General features: G+C 38.3%; 1 pseudogene; it reads left to right on the forward strand.

The window, feature by feature from the left end:
• Nucleotides 1–644: 644 nt before the first annotated feature.
• Nucleotides 645–3272, forward strand: LOC147431110 (uncharacterized; annotated as a pseudogene).
• The last annotated feature ends 4812 nt before the right edge of the window (nt 3273–8084 follow it).

Below are 8084 nucleotides of genomic sequence, written 5' to 3' on the forward strand. Positions count from 1 at the left end.
TCTATTCTAGATAGATTGACACCCGAAATGAGGAAGTGGGCAGAAGTTGAGATGAGTGTAGAGGCCCGATATTATCATGGTGTTCCTCCTTGGTATAACTCTCCTTGTGGATTGATTTCACAACTTGTTTGGAAGGTGACTACTCTCTTTTTTCTTCCTTCCATTTATAGTTTTGTGTATTGCTTGATGGTTACCTAATTAATTTATGATGTAAGGATGAATTTCAAGCATTCCTCTCTAAAGAAAAGTAAAAGATTGAAGCATTTGGTTTAGATGAGGCCGAGAGGAAGAAACGTTTAATTAAAAATACTAGAGTGGAGGAGGAGAGGCTCAAAGATAGAGGCTACAAGTATCTATGCATTGCAAATCCCCATAATGGAGAGGATTTCTTCAAAGTGTTGATTGGCATAAAGTGGAAGGATACAAGCATGTGTAAAATTACAATGTCTATATTTGATTTTGTTCAACGTTTTCTTTAAGTTTAAGTTTGTATGTATTGTAGGAAGAAAATATTGCTGCAACTCATGAGTTTGACAAAGTCCAAAGACCCCTTATGTCCTCAATTTCAAGATTATAAGGCATTTCAGACTTACATGAAGAAAGAAACATACTGGGCTCATATGCACTCTGAGGCCTCTCTACAAGTTGAAGGGCCACAATTACCGGATTCATTCGATGAATTCTTCAAGATAAGCTTGAAGAATCATGTTGTGCAGGTAAACATGAAGTGAAATATAAGTTAGAATTTATGAATATGTTTACATGTAGAGTAATTGTGAGGTAATTACATGCAGGCTTTTGCATATCTTATGGATGGGGTGAAGTATTCGAATATTGCAGAGAAGATGCCTGAGCTTGTGTTTTCAACGAAACAGCTAGTGTATAGGTTTGACTCTAAGATTACTTCTCTATTGATGGTGATTATTGCATTGTGATATGCATGCATGAGAAGTACTTCATTCTATACCTTAAACTCCTCATAGAAGCTTAAAAATGGATGGTTTGTATATTTTGTGTCATGGAATTACCAAAATAAAGTAAAATATTAAAAAATTTTGTGGCTTGATTTTCTTTAATATTTCTTTGTCTTAAATTCCACATGGAAGCTTAAGATAGCGTGGCTTAATGGTTATCTTTTGAAAAATGATCTCTAAAACAAAGGAGATTCTGCTGAAAATTTTGTGGTTACTTAATTCTTTTCTTCTCTCAATACTTCTAGTTTCCTTTGTTCTTTGATAATTGTTGTAGGTGGATTTTGCAATATGTTGAAGAGGGAAGATTGGGTGAGATTTCAGAATTGATAAGAGAGTGGGTTGATGTCGATGATGAGAGCACTATGTATTCTCCCTCCTTGCTTGAGAAAAATATGACACCATGGGAAGCACGATTATATCCTTGGTGGCTAGATTATCCGATTGGTGTAATCCCAAAGCAAGAGAAGGATCTTCATGAGAGGAAGTTCTTAGAACCATGTGAAAGACTAATTTATGGATGTATGTGTGTACTTTAAAGCCATGCATATGATGATAGAAACAATGATGCTTGTAGGATTCAAGCAAGAGACCCATAGTAATAAAGAATTGGACGCACTTGCTACACCCTCTTCTATGGAGCATCAAATAAGCGAAGGAAGTGACGAGATTGAAGCTAGTAAGAATGCCACAAAAGCTGCCCAAAGTACATAGTCCAATGTGAGGACTACTCAAACAACGACATGAGCTACTTCTTCTCCTTTTGTTGTCATCTTGGACAAGAAAGGTAAAGGGCTTATGGAACCTCCTAACACCTCAAGTGATCCAAAGTGGATGAATGCGGTTGAGGTCTCTTTAGCGCCTACTACCTCCTTTGTTGCAGAGTCCTCTCTAGGTCGAGAGAGTTGGGAGAAACGACCTATGACACGTTGTGTTGGTAAGTTGTCTCAAATGAATTTGAATCTAAAGTTACTTGCATGTAAAGATTGTTAGAAAGTTACCACTATAAATAATGGTTGCAGGATTCCAGTACCAGACTTTCGTTGATGCTCTCCTTGTTGTGTGACCCAAATTGAATCTAAAGTTACTTGCATGTAAAGATTGTTAGAAAGTTACCACTATAAATAATGGTTGCAGGATTCCAGTACCAGACTTTCGTTGATGCTCTCCTTGTTGTGTGACCCAAATTGATAGATTGCTAATGCAACATCCATGAAACATTAAATTTAGTATGTTTTCCAATATACGACTATAAAATGTTTTTTGAATAGCATCAACAAGTTTTTTGCCACTCAAAAGACTCATCTTTATACCAAAGATGGAGTGCCATGTCGAGAGGTAGCTCGTTAATATTTGCAAATTTTCCTACGGGTTTATTGGTGGACGCCCTTGGTCCTATCCCTTGGGGTAAGTAAAATTTTATTATTTTAAAGAGTAACAAGAAAGTAACTTGTCTTATTAACAATTTTGATTTTTTAGAGGACATGACTATTCCCAAGTGGAATACTTTCTCATCGGGTTTGGTAAGGGGTTGCATGGATCTTGCTTGTGAGTATTTGGCCGACGAGGGCTTCTTGGTCACCATGTGCTTAGCTGAGCACATAGGGGAGTTCCTTGTGGATGCATCAAGAGTGGGGCTTGTGCTTCATCGTACTTGAACGCTTGTGTGTGACTCCAAGTCATATCGACATCCCGTCACTAGAGAGGCGGTAAGATCAGTGATGTTTTAGTATATCTTGTTTTTATTTATTTTATGGTAAGCTTATTAATTTGATAATATCATATTTATAATTTGTATATTCAAATAGGTGCTTGATCTTATAATGTGTCTTTGGCATCATGTTGGTCAAGCTATGCTGAGCTACGAGAGAGAGTGGGGAGAAGATTTCGGAGAGGTTGTTTCCAGCATACCGTAGATATGTATTAGATGATTGTGTTTTCCCCACAAAAGTTGATGGTGAAATTGTTAGAGGTGGTGCGGAGAGAAGTAGTGTATTTTTCGGTAAGTCACTTATCTTGTATAATGTTGATTTGAATGGTCCTTGTATTAATTAAGTTTGACACATTGTTTCCACCACTTGCAAGAGTAATGGTGCTTATTTCTATGTTGGTGACATGGTCAGGTGGTTGCTGGCAACATTCACAGAGCATTGCAACTATGTCTTGGATGTGTTTGCAGGGTGTGGTGGTTTGGGGAAGGTGAGTGCAGAAGACCTGAGACATTGCATGTGTTTAGAGCTAGATGATGTACTCTATGAGCAGTGTCTTTCTCCCATAGTGTGTGGACCCGTGCCAAGCTAAGAGGGAGGAGATTTTTGTGAGAAGATCCATACAATTTGATTTTGTTACTACTATGATCTACGGATTATGTACTTCTTTTATATTTTTTGGGGTGGTAACAATGTGTGACTACATGATTGATGTCACTATGTTTGGAATGTCTCTATGTTTGGCATGTCTCTATGTTGGTTTGAGAAAGATCTAAGATCACCTTGTGAGACTACCTGTCATACTTTCAATTCCTTTTAAAGAGCATACTTTTTCTCTAGGTGGTAGCTAACAAAGGTTTTATTTGAAGGATTTTTTGTTAGTCTTTTCATTGTTTTGAACATCCTTAATCTCTTGTAGAGACCTTTGTGATAAAGGTGGAGAGATACTTTTTGAAATTCTTAGGCTAAAATGAAGAAAACTCTTGCAAATTTTTTTTTCTATACTTGAAAAATTTGGTTTGGGATTCATATTATTTACTTTTGGCCTATAGTTTGTGTGCAAGTTTAGTCTTCGACAAGCTCATTTAGGCCATGTTGCACTGCAAAAGAACCAAAAAGTAGTACAAACTTATATGAAGGGTTTTTTGTTAGTCTTATGTGTGTGTGAACGTTCGTAATCTCTTGCAAAGGCCTTTGTGATGAAGGTGGAGTGGTACTTTATAAATTTTTAAAAGCTAAAATGAAGGAAACTCTAACAATTTTTTAAAAAAAATTGTACTTCAAATTTTGGTTTTAAATTTATATTTGTTTACTTTTAGCCAATAGCTGTACATAAATTTTGTCTTGGACAAGCTCATTTAGGCCATGTTGCATTGCAAAAGAACGAAAAAAAGTACTAATTGCAAAATCATGAAACACGAAGCTCGCAAAAAGAAAATCCCCTAACAATTGCAAGACGCACACAACACTAATCCTATCATGAAGCACACTAATCACAAGCACACACACATAGATCTATCGAGCACCACACTCCAATCAAACCTACATGCACACACATGCAAAAGAGGGAAATTACGCAAGATTAGAGAGGGATTAACCACTAATTAGTTACAATCTAGCTAATCAAAACATCATTAGCAATCACAAGAAGTATGAGAGAGGCATAGTGAAAGAGAATTAAGCATTGATTAGTTTTAATCAAGTCACATGAGCAAGGAGAAGCTCAAGGACTCCATAGCCACACACCTCAAGAGCTCTCACCAAAGAGTGGTCTCAACAAATGAGCTTGAGAAACCTAATTTCTTTTACAAACTGCCTTATATACCTAGGGTAAAATATGCAATGTCCGGGCACCTAAGGCTTCTTCATGTTGATCTTCAATGTGCATCCATAAGGCTCCGGCCTTATGGATGCATATATACCTAGGGTAAAATATGCAATGTCCAGGCACCCAAGGCTTCTTCATGTTTCTTCTTGTGTGATCTTCAATGTGCATCCATAAGGCTCGGGCCTTTAGCAACTTTTGTTAACTGACGTCGATTCAGTTAACATTCTCCACTTTTGATTTTAGTGCCCGTCCTCGGGCACTGTTGAAAAGTGTTCGTGGAGGCTGTGGAAGGTTTTTGATTGGTTGTTGATGGGTTGACCGTCTTCATTTGTACTTGAATTTGTTGATGAGGTTCAATTTGCTGCTGCATCTTGATTGGTCCGAATATGTCTTATGCGAGAGATGATGTTGCATTTGGCCATTGTAATAGCATAATGATGAGGCTGCTGTTTATTTACGAAAAGTATGTACAAGGGAAGTAGAGTGATGAGGTTTTAAATTAGGGTCTAATGCTTGGATGAACAAAGGGAAAAAAACCAAGTGGAAAAAAGTGCCTTTGGAATATGTGCAGTATTGGATTACTTATTAGCATGGAAAGTATTAATAAAGTACTCAAGGGATTATTTGTTGATAGATATGGAAAAAAAAGTCAACAAATATGAGAGGATTGGTTTGCATATTGTAGTCCACTCAAGGTGCATAGGTGGAAGCAAAAAAGAGTGTCTAATTCATATTGTCCAATGGTGGGACATCCTATATGCATTCATAGAAATGCATGGTCAACAATATGCTATGCAAGAAGGATTTTGAGGGGTTCTTCAAAAAAATGGTGTAGCAATTCACTATGGGAGAATGTTGTTGTTACCGCACAACATTATCGCATAAGAGGAGAGAGAGATTTTCAAGAAAGAGAGAGATTGTATGGTGCAGACCCGCCGGCGCGTTTTCCGAATTTTCCGCAAGCATTACCGCATTTATTACCGCAATAATAACCGCCCAGATTACCGCAACAGGAAAAGAGAATCCACGTGGCCCATTCCTCTCCCACTTTTCCCTTTCTATAAATCCTATTCTATTTTGTTACTTTTCAGAAATTGGTACCCCCTTTTTGCATGGAGTGTAAGAAATCCCATTCTCATTGGGATTTTTAGTGCCTCTCTTCTCTTTGCTTGCCTCATCTATTGGTATGATTCTCCTACTCTACTCATTTGTACTCCATGAGATTCTATATCAAAAAATATTTTGTTTCCACCTCAAAATCTTATGTCAACTATGCATTCATATGGAAATGGCAAGCGAACGATGATCAAAATTGTATTGTCACCCCCTTTTTGCACGGAGTGTAAGAAATCCCATTCTCATTGGGATTTTTATTACCTCTCTTCTCTTTTCTTGCCTCATCTATTGGTATGATTCTCCTAATCTACTCATTTGTACTCCATGAGATTCTATAAACAAAAACATTTTGTTTCCACCTCAAAATCTTATGTCAACTATGCATTCATATGGAAATGGCAAGCGAACGATGATTAAAATTGTATTGTCTTGCGTTCATAAACAAATAGCCCTTTTGTACAGCATAATTAGAGAAAGAAGTCAAAATCCAAAATATATTTATTAATTTTCATCCTCCAAGAGATCTCTACAAATGCTTACATCCATGTCCAACCCCATGGTAGCTAAATCAACAAATAAATCTATTGATTCATCCTCTACAGCCTCTCCTATTGAATCATCATCATCCTCTCCATCCTCGTCCTCCTCCTCACTATGGTTGGTTATTGGGAATGGTTGGTTCTCCTCGACCTCAACTGCATCATCATCATTGGAGTCTTCTTGAGATGGTATGGTGGGATCTGCCAAAGTCTCTATGTTCGTATCTGCAAAGATAGATCTGCTCCGTGGTGTGACTGGAATAACATACCATAGTCGTCTTCGATACATAGAAGGCACATAAAACACCTGTAGGTCATAGAGCAAACAACAACATGAATGTAGTTTTGTATGTATCATATAATTTTTTAGTGAGTTGCACATGGACTTTACCTGCTCACAACTACTAGGTTGCACCAAGTTGTCGGTCTTCCCGCGATGAAATTGCCTGGAGTCTACCATATAGAGTCCATTCTCATGTCTCTTAACCTCACCCGCAAACCATCGGCAATCAAAGAGATATTTGTGAAATGTTCTGAAATCCACTTTGATTATTCTCTCTATTGTTCCACATTCCCTCACCTCTTGTGTTTTCGTGTCAAAGTTGCCCATAACTCCACTATCGTGAGTGGTTCGATGCTCATCTATCTTGCGGGTTCGAAAATGACGTCCTTCGGACCACATAGAGTTGAATGTGAAGGCCTGCAAAAACCAATCAAGATAGATGTGAGAGAGAGAGAGAGAGAGGTGACACACATACACACACACACACACACACACCAACACACACACACACACACACACTCGCACACACACACTAAACACATTGAGTATATTACCCTTGGTAGACATCCTCGCGCGTACTCCCATTCTTTAGGGCTTATTTGTTCTCCTTGTGCCTTGGCCTTGGTCATGGCATTGTGTATCCACCCAACTGGAATTAGATCAGGGTATTTGGAAAGCTCTTTAGGAAAGGGAGGTGCTTGCCTACCGCCATGCGACCTCTTCCATGCTTCCCTCTCCCTTTCTCTCGTTGTACGCACCTCCACATACATATCCACCCATTTGCCCATGATGGGAGCATTGAGTAGACAATGGTTATTGACTATGGCTTGAAATTCCCTATCCAAAATCAAGAGAGAATCTTTCCCACTTGGAATGTTTGCGTGTTTTTTTGGATCCTCTTCCTCCGTCTTTAAACGAGGCAATGATGGGTCTATTGTGAAAAGATATTGAGAGACATACACAAAAGCCTCTTGTACAATCCAACCCTCTGCCATGCTTGCCTGAACACATGTACATGAAACCATTAGTGGTTAAAGTAACCAATAAAAATCTTTGTGAATACAATCCAATCCTAATAAGGTTTAAGGCTTAAGATCGATGAATACCTCTGGTTGTGATCGTAGCCTTACAAAGTCTTTCAAGGTCTTTAGGAACCTCTCAAGAAAGAACATCCACCAGGAGTGAACCACACCACAAATGGCTATCTCCTCAACAAGATGGAGCAATAGGTGAACTTGGCTAACAAGGATAGAACGTGGGAATGCATCCTCAATAGCACAAGTTGCTTCAATCGCTAGAAGTCGAGCTGTTGGAATGGCTGAAACTTCGATTTCTTTGGGACTCACAAACCTGTAACCAAAAAACCCTTCATAATCTTCATAGTAAAGTTAGTCTTCAAAGTAAAGTTTAGGAGGGAGGATCAAATGTTCTATACCTGACAATTTCTCCCACCTTGAATATTGCAGTCTTTACCTTCATGTCTGCAAATCCACTAATGCTAATTGGAAGCACAAACTATTGCACAAACAAAAATACTTTTTAGTATCCAGAACCCTAAACCACATACACACACACTCACATACACACACACACACACACATTACCTGAAGAATCTTGTGCCAATCATGGGATTTGTAG

The sequence above is a fragment of the Adiantum capillus-veneris genome, chromosome 21 (genome assembly GCF_014529385.1).
Source record: "Adiantum capillus-veneris isolate H3 chromosome 21, ASM1452938v2, whole genome shotgun sequence".
Taxonomy (NCBI): domain Eukaryota; kingdom Viridiplantae; phylum Streptophyta; class Polypodiopsida; order Polypodiales; family Pteridaceae; genus Adiantum; species Adiantum capillus-veneris.